The following is a 12,532-nucleotide window of genomic DNA, read 5'->3' as shown; positions in this document are numbered from 1 at the left end:
CAACATGTTGCTCATGAGCTGCTGGTTAGAGATCACTGAGATAGATAGATAGATACTGTAGATAGATAGATAGATAGATAGATAGATAGATAGATAGATAGATAGATAGATAGATAGATAGATAGATAGATAGATAATTTCAGTAACTCCTGTTGTTGAACTCTCTCAGAACCTCACCAACTCTCTTTTGGAACATACCCACAGGCTTTTGGTAAGTAAATCAGGAATGGCTTGTATTGTGCAATCATTTTTTGGGGGGAATTTTGCCCCCCCCATAGTTACGCCATAGACAGCTGCCTATTAAGCCTACCCCTAGTTCCAGCCCTGACAGCCCCCCCAGCAGTTGTAGGGTCTACTTCCTCTATCGCAAAGGTCCCCAACCTTTTTCCCCCATGAGCCACATTCAAATGTAAAAAGAGTCTGGGAGCAACATAAGCATGAAAATTGTTCCAGGGGTGCCAAAAAGGACTGTGAGTGGCTATTGTGTAGCTTATATGTTGACTGGCAGCCTACAAGAGGCTCTGTTTGGCAGTACTGGTTTTTATGGAACCAAAACTTGCCTCCAAGCCTGGAATTCAAAAAAAGCACCTGCTTTGAGGCCACTGGGAGTAACATCCAATGGGTTGCCCACAAGCCACTGGTTACAGGCCCCTGCTTTATAGTCACACCCTTGCCATGCAGAGACCCTCGGAGAAGTGGTACTGGCTAGGAACCATTAAGATCAGTAATAACTGATCTTAATGGGTTCCCGGATCTCTATCCCCTGGTCCTGCACCCACGTTGAGGCATTTACAAGTGACCCTGGTTTGTGTGGCCACACTGATATTATCATACAAAACACATTTTTTTATTACGATATTCGGTGTGTGTATGTTTGGAGAAGAACTGACCGATATCGGCAGAGGACTTGGATATTGATCGGCCCAGGCGAAAACATGTTGATCACCCAAACATTGCCAACTGTGAGTGATGAATCGTCAGGAAGAATTCTATTGTGATACAGGTAGAATTCTGTTGTTTCTACCTGTATATCTGACGATTCAGCTCTACACGTGTATATTGAAACAAACAATCTTTCTTGGAAAAGAATCCAGGAAAGATTGTAATTGTTACGTCTATGGCCACCTTTAGAGAGTCATTCAAATTTCTCCACTGGATATATTAGATTTGTCCTACTGTATGACCAGAATATTTCACAGAAAATATGCATGTCATCTTGTTTTGCTCAAGCACATTTCGAAAAAGGATTTTATGCACAAACCTCACACACACGTTAGACCCTGTGTTGCACACTGATCCAGATTTTAATCTAACTTTTACAGTGCACAGTCAGAAAAAAAAATAGATTTGACAGGCTTGAAACCTATTTACAAAAGACTGCCGTCTGGCTTGTGTTTATTTGAACACATTCAGGCAGAGTGGGTTTTTAGCATTTACGCTGGCAGGTCTGAAAGTCTACACAGGATAAAAAGATTCTTTCAACATAAAGAGAGGCGCCATGACTCCTGCTCAATGTGCAGTGAAGTCATCTCTCAGCTCTGGAGATGAGTTCTGCTTCATTTAAATGAATGGAAAAAAGAGCCAATTACTATGCCAGACTTTTTTTTTTTTACCTTTTTTTTTACTCTCTCAAGTCAATTTGAAAGTGCCGCAGCCTTGAACGGCTCAGGTCTTGAACGGTTCAGGTCCTACTGAAAGTGATGGACTGAAATAATGGAGGATAAACATACTTCACTTGCCAATCAGCTTCAATCAGGAGCATTCCTCATAGCAAGATGCTATTGAGAAATTATAATCGGGTCTAGACGATTTGAATGATGTAAACGAATGCAGCCTTGCAAAACAGTGATTTCTTGGTTTGTGTTTTGAAAAATAACAGTCAATTATTTCTGATTATATGGAGATGCTTATTTACCACTGACATATCTGTTTTATTCCTGTCCAAAAACCAAATCTCTCAGGCTGAGATCAGAGGATTCCCACTTTCCATAAAGAGATGTGTGAGAGAATTGTCTCCATTATATTATACGAGAGCCATGAAAATCCTGCAAAATATATTTTTATAATACACAAAAGCCATGAATATCTTGTAAATTATATCCTTATAAACGGTGAGTACTGATGTCATCAGTTATAAATGGTGAGTAGTGATGTCATTTGTGCCATATGACTCACTAAAACGTGTGTATTATAATTAATAAAGTAACCCCTGTTGCAAAATATGAGGATATTAGAAATAACCTCGGAGTTCCATGACCTGTATAAAAACACTCAGCCTTCGCCTTGTGTTTTTATATGGTCATGAAACTCCTCGGTAACTTATAATATCCTTATCATTTACAAGAGGGTGTACTTTTGTAAAGTAAAATTATATTATAAACAGACGCTTAGTGATGTCATCGGTTATAATCAGTCCTTGGTAATTTGTGTCACATGACTATTATTATAAAAATAAAATACCCACTGCTGTAAAATTTAAGGATATTAGGCATAAGCTCAGAGTTCCATGACCTGTATAAAAGCAATCGATCTTTGGCCTTGTGCATTGATATGGTCATGGAACTCCACACTGACTTATAGTATCCTTATTTTTTACTTTTCAACAAGCAATAAAGGTCTGCACTCACAGGTCTTAGGTAGAAACACTAAGGGGCAGATGTATGAAGGGTCGAATATCGAGGGTTAATTAACCCTCGATATTCGACTAGGAACTAAAATCCTTCGACTTCGAATATCGAAGTCGATGGATTTAGCGCAAATGCTGCGATCGATTATTCCTTCGAATCGAACGATTCGAAGGATTTTAATACAACGATCGAAGGAATATCCTTCGATCAAAAAAACTTAGGCAAGCCTATGGGGACCTTCCCCATAGGCTAACATTGACTTCGGTAGCTTTTAGCTGCCGAAGTAGGGGGTCGAAGTTTTTTTTAAAGAGGCAGTACTTCGACTATCGAATGGTCGAATAGTCAAACGATTTTTAGTTCGAATCCTTCGATTCGAAGTCGAAGGTCGAAGTAGCCCATTCGATGGTCGAAGTAGCCCAAAAAACACTTCGAAATTCAAAGTTTTTTTACTTCGAATCCTTCACTCGAGCTTGATGAATCGGCCCCTTAGTTAATTTTATTTATGGAGACGGACGTTTCAACAACAGCAGCAGCTTTTCTCTTACAATAATGTGCAGGGAATTATTTCCTGTGTAAACAGTGCTTAGTGATGTCATCAGTTATAATGAGTGCTTAATGATGTAATTTGTGTTATATGACTTGGAGTTGTATGAAATCGCTCAGCCTTTATATTTTGTCATGGAACTACTTAAGTTTTAATATACTCATGTTTCACAACAGGGGTTACATAATTATCTGCATCACCAGCAGTTCCAATATAGGGTTGCGGAGTGGGCGGTATTTTAACAGCCTAGCCAATAAAAATGATGCTTTATTCCAATGTTATTAATATGTGATACAGTTATTTTTTACCATGGCAAACCTATTACTATAACACGCTAATACTTACTATATCTCTCTTGAGAGTGCTTTGGGCCCTGTTCATAGTATATATATATATATATATATATATATATATATATATATATATATATATATATATATATATATATATATATATTAGACCAAGATGTTACTGTAGGAGAGTGTGTATAGTAAAAAGAGATAGGGAATGGGACATTATCTCTGGGTTGAAGTTTATAGTAGGCAATGGTTGTACAATAGTCAGACACCCAAGAATGCACCATACTCCCAGAATCCTACAGCTTGCTTGGTTAGGAATGGTAAGGTTGGTTGCTTCATGGGTGGTCATTTAAGAAAGCTTGTAAAATAATCAATATTGTGGTGGTACACTTAAAATACAAACAACATAATCAACCATATTTTCAGAAGCACTGGCAACCACTTACAACCTTAAATTCAGAGCCATAAATGTAGAATTGCAGATTTTGCTTCTTGTTTGATGTTGTTGGACCTCATTATTGCAATACATTGGAAAATGGCTTCTGAATTGTAGGACTGGGAGAATAGAATAAGAAAGGTTGGGGTCAGATGATGTAAAAAAGTGAACAATCAATCTGCTGTATATGATATATATATGTTATGGGATTGAGGGCTGATGAGGCTCTGATTAAAATAAAATGCTATTTGTGACTATGTATTTGCTACTATTCCTCACCTGTTTGCCAACAGTGGTGATTTAGCCTTAGGCACAATAAACAGCTGAGTAAGAGTTCACCTATTTACAGGATTCAGGGGCACGCACCAGCTTGCATTTAACTGGAGGATTTGGCAGGAAGACACACATTGGATATAAATGCGCAGACAACTCCAACTGAAACGGTTGTGGGATTTAGAGCTGAGGTTAATATTCAGTGAAATATTACTGTGCTCGGGTGTTGCCTCAAATTCCTGACTAGGCAAATCTGACTATACTCAAGATATGGGCCAAGAAAGGGCGTCCCAGCCATTTGTACTGTGCCAGCAGGGTTCGGTATTAACAGGTGCAAACCTGGCTCTTGGTCTCTGGTGTTAACCCTTCTATTGCCAGGGATTGGGGTATAAAAGGACCAAATCTACATTCACTTGTGAACACAGCACAGGTCGTAGCCATGAGCTGCACACAAATGGTTAAAGGTGAAGTATCACTTCTTACAGGTTTGTTCTGCACTTGCAGAAAACACACTTTTAGCAGATACTTCATTTAAAATGAATATCAGTAGCAACATCATATTGATAGTAATGTCGCTTGCAGTACTAATACCCACCTACTCGTAAAGCATCTTTTCCATAGGCTGTAATGGAACAATTCTGATTTTGTTTGGCAGTACAAAACACTCGATGCTTGAAATAGAAAAAAAATCTCCCAGAATAGTATTACACCAGCCTGTGCCGGTAATTCACCAGCTAACAAAAAAATACCACGCATAATGCAAAATATTACCTAATTTCATAGAATTTCTGTAAATTCTAAGACTGTAAAACATGTATTACCAAAATACGAGGATCATGAAGAGCAATTCTTTCTATCAAAGGAAAGCATTTTTCATGGTATATAGGGCATAAGTAAAAGAATGCATTAAGAAGCTGACACAGCTCTTCCCAGGTAGATAACGGTGTCTAGACATATATCCAAAACAAGGATCAGAGGTAGAGAAAAAGGAATGTTTATGGTATAAGCATGAATCTGTCAAACAATGCTAATAACTAATATATATGGAGTGTGGAAGGAAACCAGAGCACCTGGGGATGACGCCTTCTCTGGAATAAACACTGGGCTGTTTTTTATCTTTATTTCCTATCAATAGCAATGATGCCAAAGCAGTACACTGAGCACCTAGATGGCAGCCTAGACTTAGGCAGATAGTGCCCTGTCAGAACCCAAGCACTGCAGTTAGGGTTGCCACCTGGCCGGCATTTGACCAGCCTGCCCGGTAAAAATGATGCTTGATGCCAATATTATTAATAGGAAGAGATGGCAAGAATATAGGAAGGCCGATATTTTTTTCCAGAAAAGGTGGCAACCCTAACTGCAGTGCAGCAAGTACAGTTTAACCTCTTTACTAAAAAAAATGTTTGTAATGAAGTTTGAAGGAGATATCAGCGCAATTAGTTGTATATTGTATTGTGTGTTCAGACAGTGAAACCAAAATGAATCTGATTTGTTCTTTTTGCCCTAGGGGAAATAAATATACTACAAAGGAAGCAGGAAGTGTCATTTCCAGGTCATCTAATGACCTCCCAGGTGGGAAGGGACCAGATGTGATAAATGGTCTTAAGGTGGCCATAGACGCACTGATAAAATTGCACAAAACTATTTTTCATATGATGTTTGGTGCGTGTATGGTGGGAGGAGAGCAGACAGATATCAGCAGAAGATATCGGTCGGCTCGTCAATTGGGCCGGCTGGAAAATTTTGATCTGGGCATATTTGAAGGCATCCGAACATCGACCATTGTTAGTTCTGAATTATCAGATACGGGTAAAATTCTATTGTTTCTACAAGTATTTCTGAACATTCAGCTGTGTATTGAAACGAATGATCTTTCCTGGAAGGATCGTAATTGTAACATCTACAGCCACCATAAGGCTTTGTGCAGATATCTGCTCCGTGTCTGCAACACAGGCCAACACCCATCTTGTCAGTTAAGAAACAGCGGAGTGGAGGGAAGCGTATCAGCTTCTCTTGTGAGAAATTAGCCTAAAGCAGTGGTTCTGTGGGTCTGCAAACTACTGAATGGGGGCCCAGATTTTACAAATGACATCACTAAGCACCATTATAAGAATAATGTTACACAATATTCATGGGTTTTGTCAGTGCCCTATAGCAAATTCAATTTAGGGCCACAAAAAATTAGTAAGTTGTCTTCCTAAATTCTACCAAAATATATTAAACTCATTAATTAGTGCCTCATTGGCAGCTCTTCTCTCCTGCCCCCCCCCTGCAGCCACAGGGTCTGCTTCCTCTGTAGTTACGGCCACTGGCTTTTGTGTATTATATAATAGATAACGGAAGTAAAGATAAAACGCAAATGGTCCTGCTTGTGTCCATATACCTAGAACAAACAGCTTTATGAATAAGTAGGACTGTGTGGCCAAATTAATTTATTATGCAGTTAACTTTACACTGAAATAATTCTTTCAGGAGTCTGAAAAAGGTTTCCACCTCCACAAATATTTCATCAGTTTCCTCTGCCAAAATGGAAATGAGATATGTCAAGCCTATTGGGGCTTTTTTTAACCCTCTGATACCATGGGAATTTACCAAACTCTTTTTAGAAGAAACAAAGTCATCCTACACCCACAGTATCCAGAAATGCATGAATCATTTTCTTGGTGCGCTTGCTTAATGTCTCAGTGGTTTAATAATAATTCCTAACTTCCCCCAGTGGTGACAAAATTGCTTCAGCTGGACATAGTAAATAATCATTCTAAAAAGTTTTAGCGTCATGCTACTGCAAGCGCAGGATCGAACTGGGGGGCCCAGGGCCCACCAGGGCTGCTGTCTCAGGGGCCCCCCTCTGACCCCCCTGCCCCTACCCTATGGGCCCCCGCCCCTGCCACAACCTTCTCCAGCAACATTGGCCAAAAGAGGGAGGTGCAGGGCAGCTGTGACAGGTTCGGGCAGGGAATTGGTCTCAACAGAGTTTTTTCACAGTGTCCCACTGCCCCAGTCCAACCCTGCGCCAGTGTGGTACACTAAAATGGATAGTTACATAGTTACATAGTCAAATCAGGTTGAAAAAAGACAAAGTCCATCAAGTTCAACCCCTCCAAATGAAAACCCAGCATCCATACACACACCCCTCTCTACATAAATTCTATATACCCATATCTATACTAACTATAGAGTTTAGTATCACAGTAGCCTTTGATATTATGTCTGTCCAAAAAATCATCCAAGCCATTCTTAAAGGCATTAACTGAATCAGCCATCACAACATCACCCGGCAGTGCATTCCACAACCTCACTGTCCTGACTGTGAAGAACCCCCTTACGTTGCTTCAAATGAAAGTTCTTTTCTTCTAGTCTGAAGGGGTGACCTCTGGTACGGTGATCCACTTTATGGGTAAAAAGATCCCCTGCTATTTGTCTATAATGTCCTCTAATGTACTTGTAAAGTGTAATCATGTCCCCTCGCAAGCGCCTAAGTTAAACATCTGTCTACATGATTCAGAAAAAATACTTGCACCCAAACACGCTCCTTGCTCTTTCCTGCAGTTGAGCTGAGCACCCATATGCCCACCCATCTTCCTCTGGAGAATTTCTGCCAAATTGCATACCGAAACTGCACTTTGTACACTGTGCTGCAGTAATAAATGGGATTTTTCTTCCGGAATTTTTTTTTCTAATACACAGGGCTCATATGGGTGGGGGCAAGTGATGAAGAGGTGCAAAATAGTGCCATTCATGAAAGTAGAATTTTGGTGCATTGAACCAAGTACCGAGTACTGATTAGTGCAAGGTAATAATGTACTGTCATTTAGCAAACTTTGAGTACCAGGCTCCGGACGCACCTTGCAATTGATGCCATTCCTACTTTGGGCCTGAATATGGATACCCACATGTATGTGCCTTAAAATAAAGGTGCAGGTTACAGTATAACATTGTTAGGTGCATTAGGTGCAACTCTTTGTGCTCCATTAGGGAGGTTTGTGTCTGACAAACTTGGCACTGCAAGAGGTGAATAAAGTAAATTTTGGACAAAAAATGAACAGTTTTTTGCAGTTGACTGAATGAATCTTACTGTGATTGGGCTTGCTTCAAGCACCGGAATAATATTTATTGGAACCCAATGGATGGGCATTTTCTGTATTAGTATCTTAGTTTGATGGTTGCACAGGGTGAGAGATGGTAAAAATTTCCATCCTTGTCGGGCTATAAAAGTAAGATTCAAGGCAGTGAGGTCCTGCACATTTTAAAACATCCATTCATGTTACATACACCAAGAACAGAGGCATAGATAGTGGTTCTTGGGCCCCCCAGGGGCCTACAAGCCTGTTTTATATTAATCCTGGAAGGCTAGATTTAAAAAAAAAAGATCAACATTGGAAATTTGCTGTTGTGTTTATTGAAAAATTGTAAAATCTGTGTGAGTTAACCATTTAACAGAAAGCTTCAGTCATTTCAGTTAGAAAGGATTCCCAGACTTTGCAGTTTAGCATTTGTGTTTCAGGTTAAGCACACAGGCAAGGCTAATGTTAATTACCAACACAGTAACAACTGTAATTTTTATATATTCTGCAGAAACCTTCAGTATTTTTGTGCGCTACAGTCCTCATAGTAACTAGAGATGCGGCAGAGAGATTCCGCAGGTTTAGAATTTCAATGAATTTTGGTGGTTTGTGGCCAGGTAGAAAAAAAATTGCAAGTATTCAAAGAAAATGTGGCTGTGGCATTCTGCAAAGCATTCCATGAAACATTTAGAAAACTGTCTAAGACAAATGGGAATGCATGTATTTATTATATAAAATTTCATAAAATTATATAATATTTCATTTAATACAGAGACACAGATTTGAATAAATACTCTGTGCTTGAATAACTAGGTTAATGTAATTTAAGCTTAGACAGCATGGCAGTTGCCGATTTTTTTATACAGAAGCCATATTGGTTGACAAGTCTATTGGCCCATGTATGTTACCAGCCAATGGGCCTGCCAGGGCAGATATCTATCAGACAGATTTGAGTTTTCCTTAGGATTGAGGACTGAATCTGCACTTTGATGTGGTCCTGACAGCCTGTATTAGCGGCAGTTATGACCCGATCATTGGCCCGAAGGCCAAATGATCAAGGATCAGCCTGCTACTACCCACCACATGTATAGCCAGCTTAAAGGAGAACTAAATCCCTACCCTAGATAGTCCCCCTCCCTGCTTCCTACCCTCATAGAGCATTATTCCAGAAAGTGCCCTTGGACAGCATGCTCACTTATCTATGCAGCGTAGTGGGCACCATCTTCCGAGTCTTTGGTCTTCTATGCTATGTGAGTAGGTGATGGGGCTTTTCTTATTGGGGGTAGTTCTTCTTTAAGAGTCCCTAACCCTAGCTAATACCTCTAAAGTGAAATCGAACCCACTGAGCTTTAGCTCCCTTGAAAATGAGCAAGTTATTATAAATTATTGATAAAATACACATATCAGTTTCCCAAAGGAAGCATCTAGATATCAGGGAAGCCAGATGGAATACGTTGGTTATTATTCTCACTTTTGCATTTGCAGCAGATGTACAGTATAAGCAACAATTAGCCAAATGTATATGGTTGGACAAAGAGCTCTCTAGACTGCCTGCTGTTCCTTATGGAATTCCCTGTCCTGAATTCTTGAATGTGTAATAATAAAGCAAACACAGCCCTGCTGGCAGCATGGGAGCGTGATCTTTTATTAGTTAGTATCTGCTTGTAACACTCCATTTTAGTAGTAAAGCCATTTCCAGCTTTGCAGCTTTGCCCTTTATATCCTGATCATTTTCTGAACAGTAGGCAGTCTGCTGTTTTGCGAGGGTTAAAAGTCAAAGGAGGCAGTTATTTGATATTCTTCAATTTAGTAGTGTAACTAGATGTTACTGGGTCCCATGGCAAATTTATTTTAGGGCCCCCACCACATGTAATGTTTTACCAATATATATTGACATTTCTCATTAAGTAGGGCCTTATGGTGCCCCTATGCAGCCACAGGGTCTGCTTCCTCTGTAGTTATGTCCCTGCTTCAATTAGGTCCCATAACTAGACAATTAACAACACAGCTAACTAAAACATTCTTCCTGTATACATTACAGTTATACTATTAGTGTAAGCTGCCATATTTCTTGCTTCAACCAAATAATAGATTTGAATAGAGAAGCCCCTTCAGTGACCATAAACACAAAGGACAGCTGCTATTACAGTCTGACGAGAATTTTAGGGATCTCACAGCAAGTCAAGTAAAATAGCAGTCAACTATAATATATATATTATTATTATTATTATTAACATGTATTTGTATAGCGCCAACATATTGTGTAGTACTGTATATATATATATATATATATATATATATATATATATATATAATATATATATATATATATAATATATATAATATATATATATATATATATATATATATATATATATATATATATATATATATATATATATATATATATAGATATGGGACCTGTTATGTTATCCAGAATGCTCAGGACCTTGGGTTTTCCGGATAATGTGCAGAAAAACGGCAAGCACTCCTGGAGCCACTCGTAGGTAAAAACAGCTTTTATTCAGTCGGTTAAAACATGGAATCCTGACGCGTTTCGTATCTTAACGATACGTAGTCATAGGCATAATGAACAAGGTAACATATCGGCTTATTTAAGTTAATAAACCGGAAATGACATATAGGATGACACTATATTTAAATCTCCATAGGTTTCTTTAACCATTTCGTGTACATCTACTAAAATGTGTTATATAAAATACAAAATTACACAGAATGTTTTCAAACTGACTGAAGAAAAAGACCGAAAACAATTTTCTTGCAACATATCTAACTATGTAACCAGATGACCTACTCCTGCGATGTGTATCAATCTATGTTTCCAAGATATATTAATCTCTTAAACTAATGTTGCCATTTGAAAATCATGGGGCAACAAGTTACGATTTTTATTTTAACCTTTTTTGTACTTGCTAAAATTAGCTACATTCACTTTTCAAAAGGAAAGAAACTGTTAACAGTTAAACTATAACTTTCACAAAAGATTGAAAATACACTATATGCACCAAATAATAAAATATAATATAATGTACAAATGAAAAATGAAAGGAATGAAAAAAATGAAAAATGAAAAAAAGAAAAATGAAAATTAAAAAAATGAAAAGAATACATATTATAGGCAAATGAACAAAATGTAATTAAATACAGGCAGGCACTACATATGTGTAACCCACTAATATCCCATTTTTGTGGGTCAGACACAGCAGGAGATATCAAACCTACAATTCAAACCCACTGGTTGTCGCGTTCCTAAAGAAAATATCCAAAAAGCCTCCCTGTGGAGGAGCTTGTCCATCAAGCTCCCTCCTCTATATGCAGGCTCGACTTTCTCTATGCCCTGTATGGTAAGTTTTGTAACATCACCACCATTACACTCTAAAAAATGTCTAGACACTGCCGTTGATTTACTTTTTGATGCAATTTGATGAATGTGCTCTCTCATTCTATCTTTTAATTTCCTTGATGTACAACCAACATATTGAATCTTACATTTTTTGCAGTTCAAAAGATACACTACCCCTTTGCTATTACAGTTAATATAATTCTTAATTTTAAAGGTCCTCCCCAAACTGTTACTTACAAAATCCGTAGAAATCATAATCCTTTCACAAGTAACGCATCTATTCGAACCACACTTGTATGTCCCCTTAACATCCAACCAAGTTCTGTTTTTCCCTTTTCTTTGTACAACACTTGGGGCCAACAAATTCCCTAGAGTAGGAGCACGACGGGTAACAAACTTGCAACCATTACCCAGGATCGCTTGTAAGTCCATATCACCATATAAAATTGGTAAATGTCTCTTTATTATTTTCTTTACTATGGGATATTGTTTGCTATAGGTGGTAATAAACATCGGCACTTCTTTAACATTATTTTGCTCATGACGGGTTTTATTGCTTAGTAGAACATTTCTATCAAGTTCTAAGGCTTTTTTAAAAGCTGATTTTAATAAATCTAGTGAGTAATGTCGAGCTAGTAACCTGTCCCTAAGCTCAAAAGCCTTTTTTATATATTCATCATCTGTACTGCAGTTCCGACGAAGTCGTTGAAACTGACCAAAAGGTATAGCCTTAAAGACATGAGGAGGATGACAGGAATCTACTCTCAAGATAGTATTGCCTGCTGATGCCTTCCTAAAGACGGTGCTCATTACTTTATTTCCTTCATGTGATAATTCCAAATCCAAATAACTGATTTTTGTTCCTCCGAACTCACTAGTGAACTTTAAGTTACAGTTATTCGTGTTTAAATCCGCAACAAAAATA

General features: G+C 38.3%; 1 protein-coding gene across 2 annotated transcripts in view; it reads right to left on the bottom strand.

Moving 5' to 3' along the window:
* LOC108710822 (synaptopodin) overlaps positions 1-12,532 on the bottom strand; it is an 80,594-nt gene that overhangs the window by 52,379 nt on the left and 15,683 nt on the right. The gene's annotated exons all lie outside the window — the stretch shown is intronic.

This window comes from Xenopus laevis, chromosome 3L, assembly GCF_017654675.1.
Source record: "Xenopus laevis strain J_2021 chromosome 3L, Xenopus_laevis_v10.1, whole genome shotgun sequence".
In the NCBI taxonomy this organism is placed as follows: domain Eukaryota; kingdom Metazoa; phylum Chordata; class Amphibia; order Anura; family Pipidae; genus Xenopus; species Xenopus laevis.
This window is presented reverse-complemented; position numbering and strand designations above follow the sequence as displayed.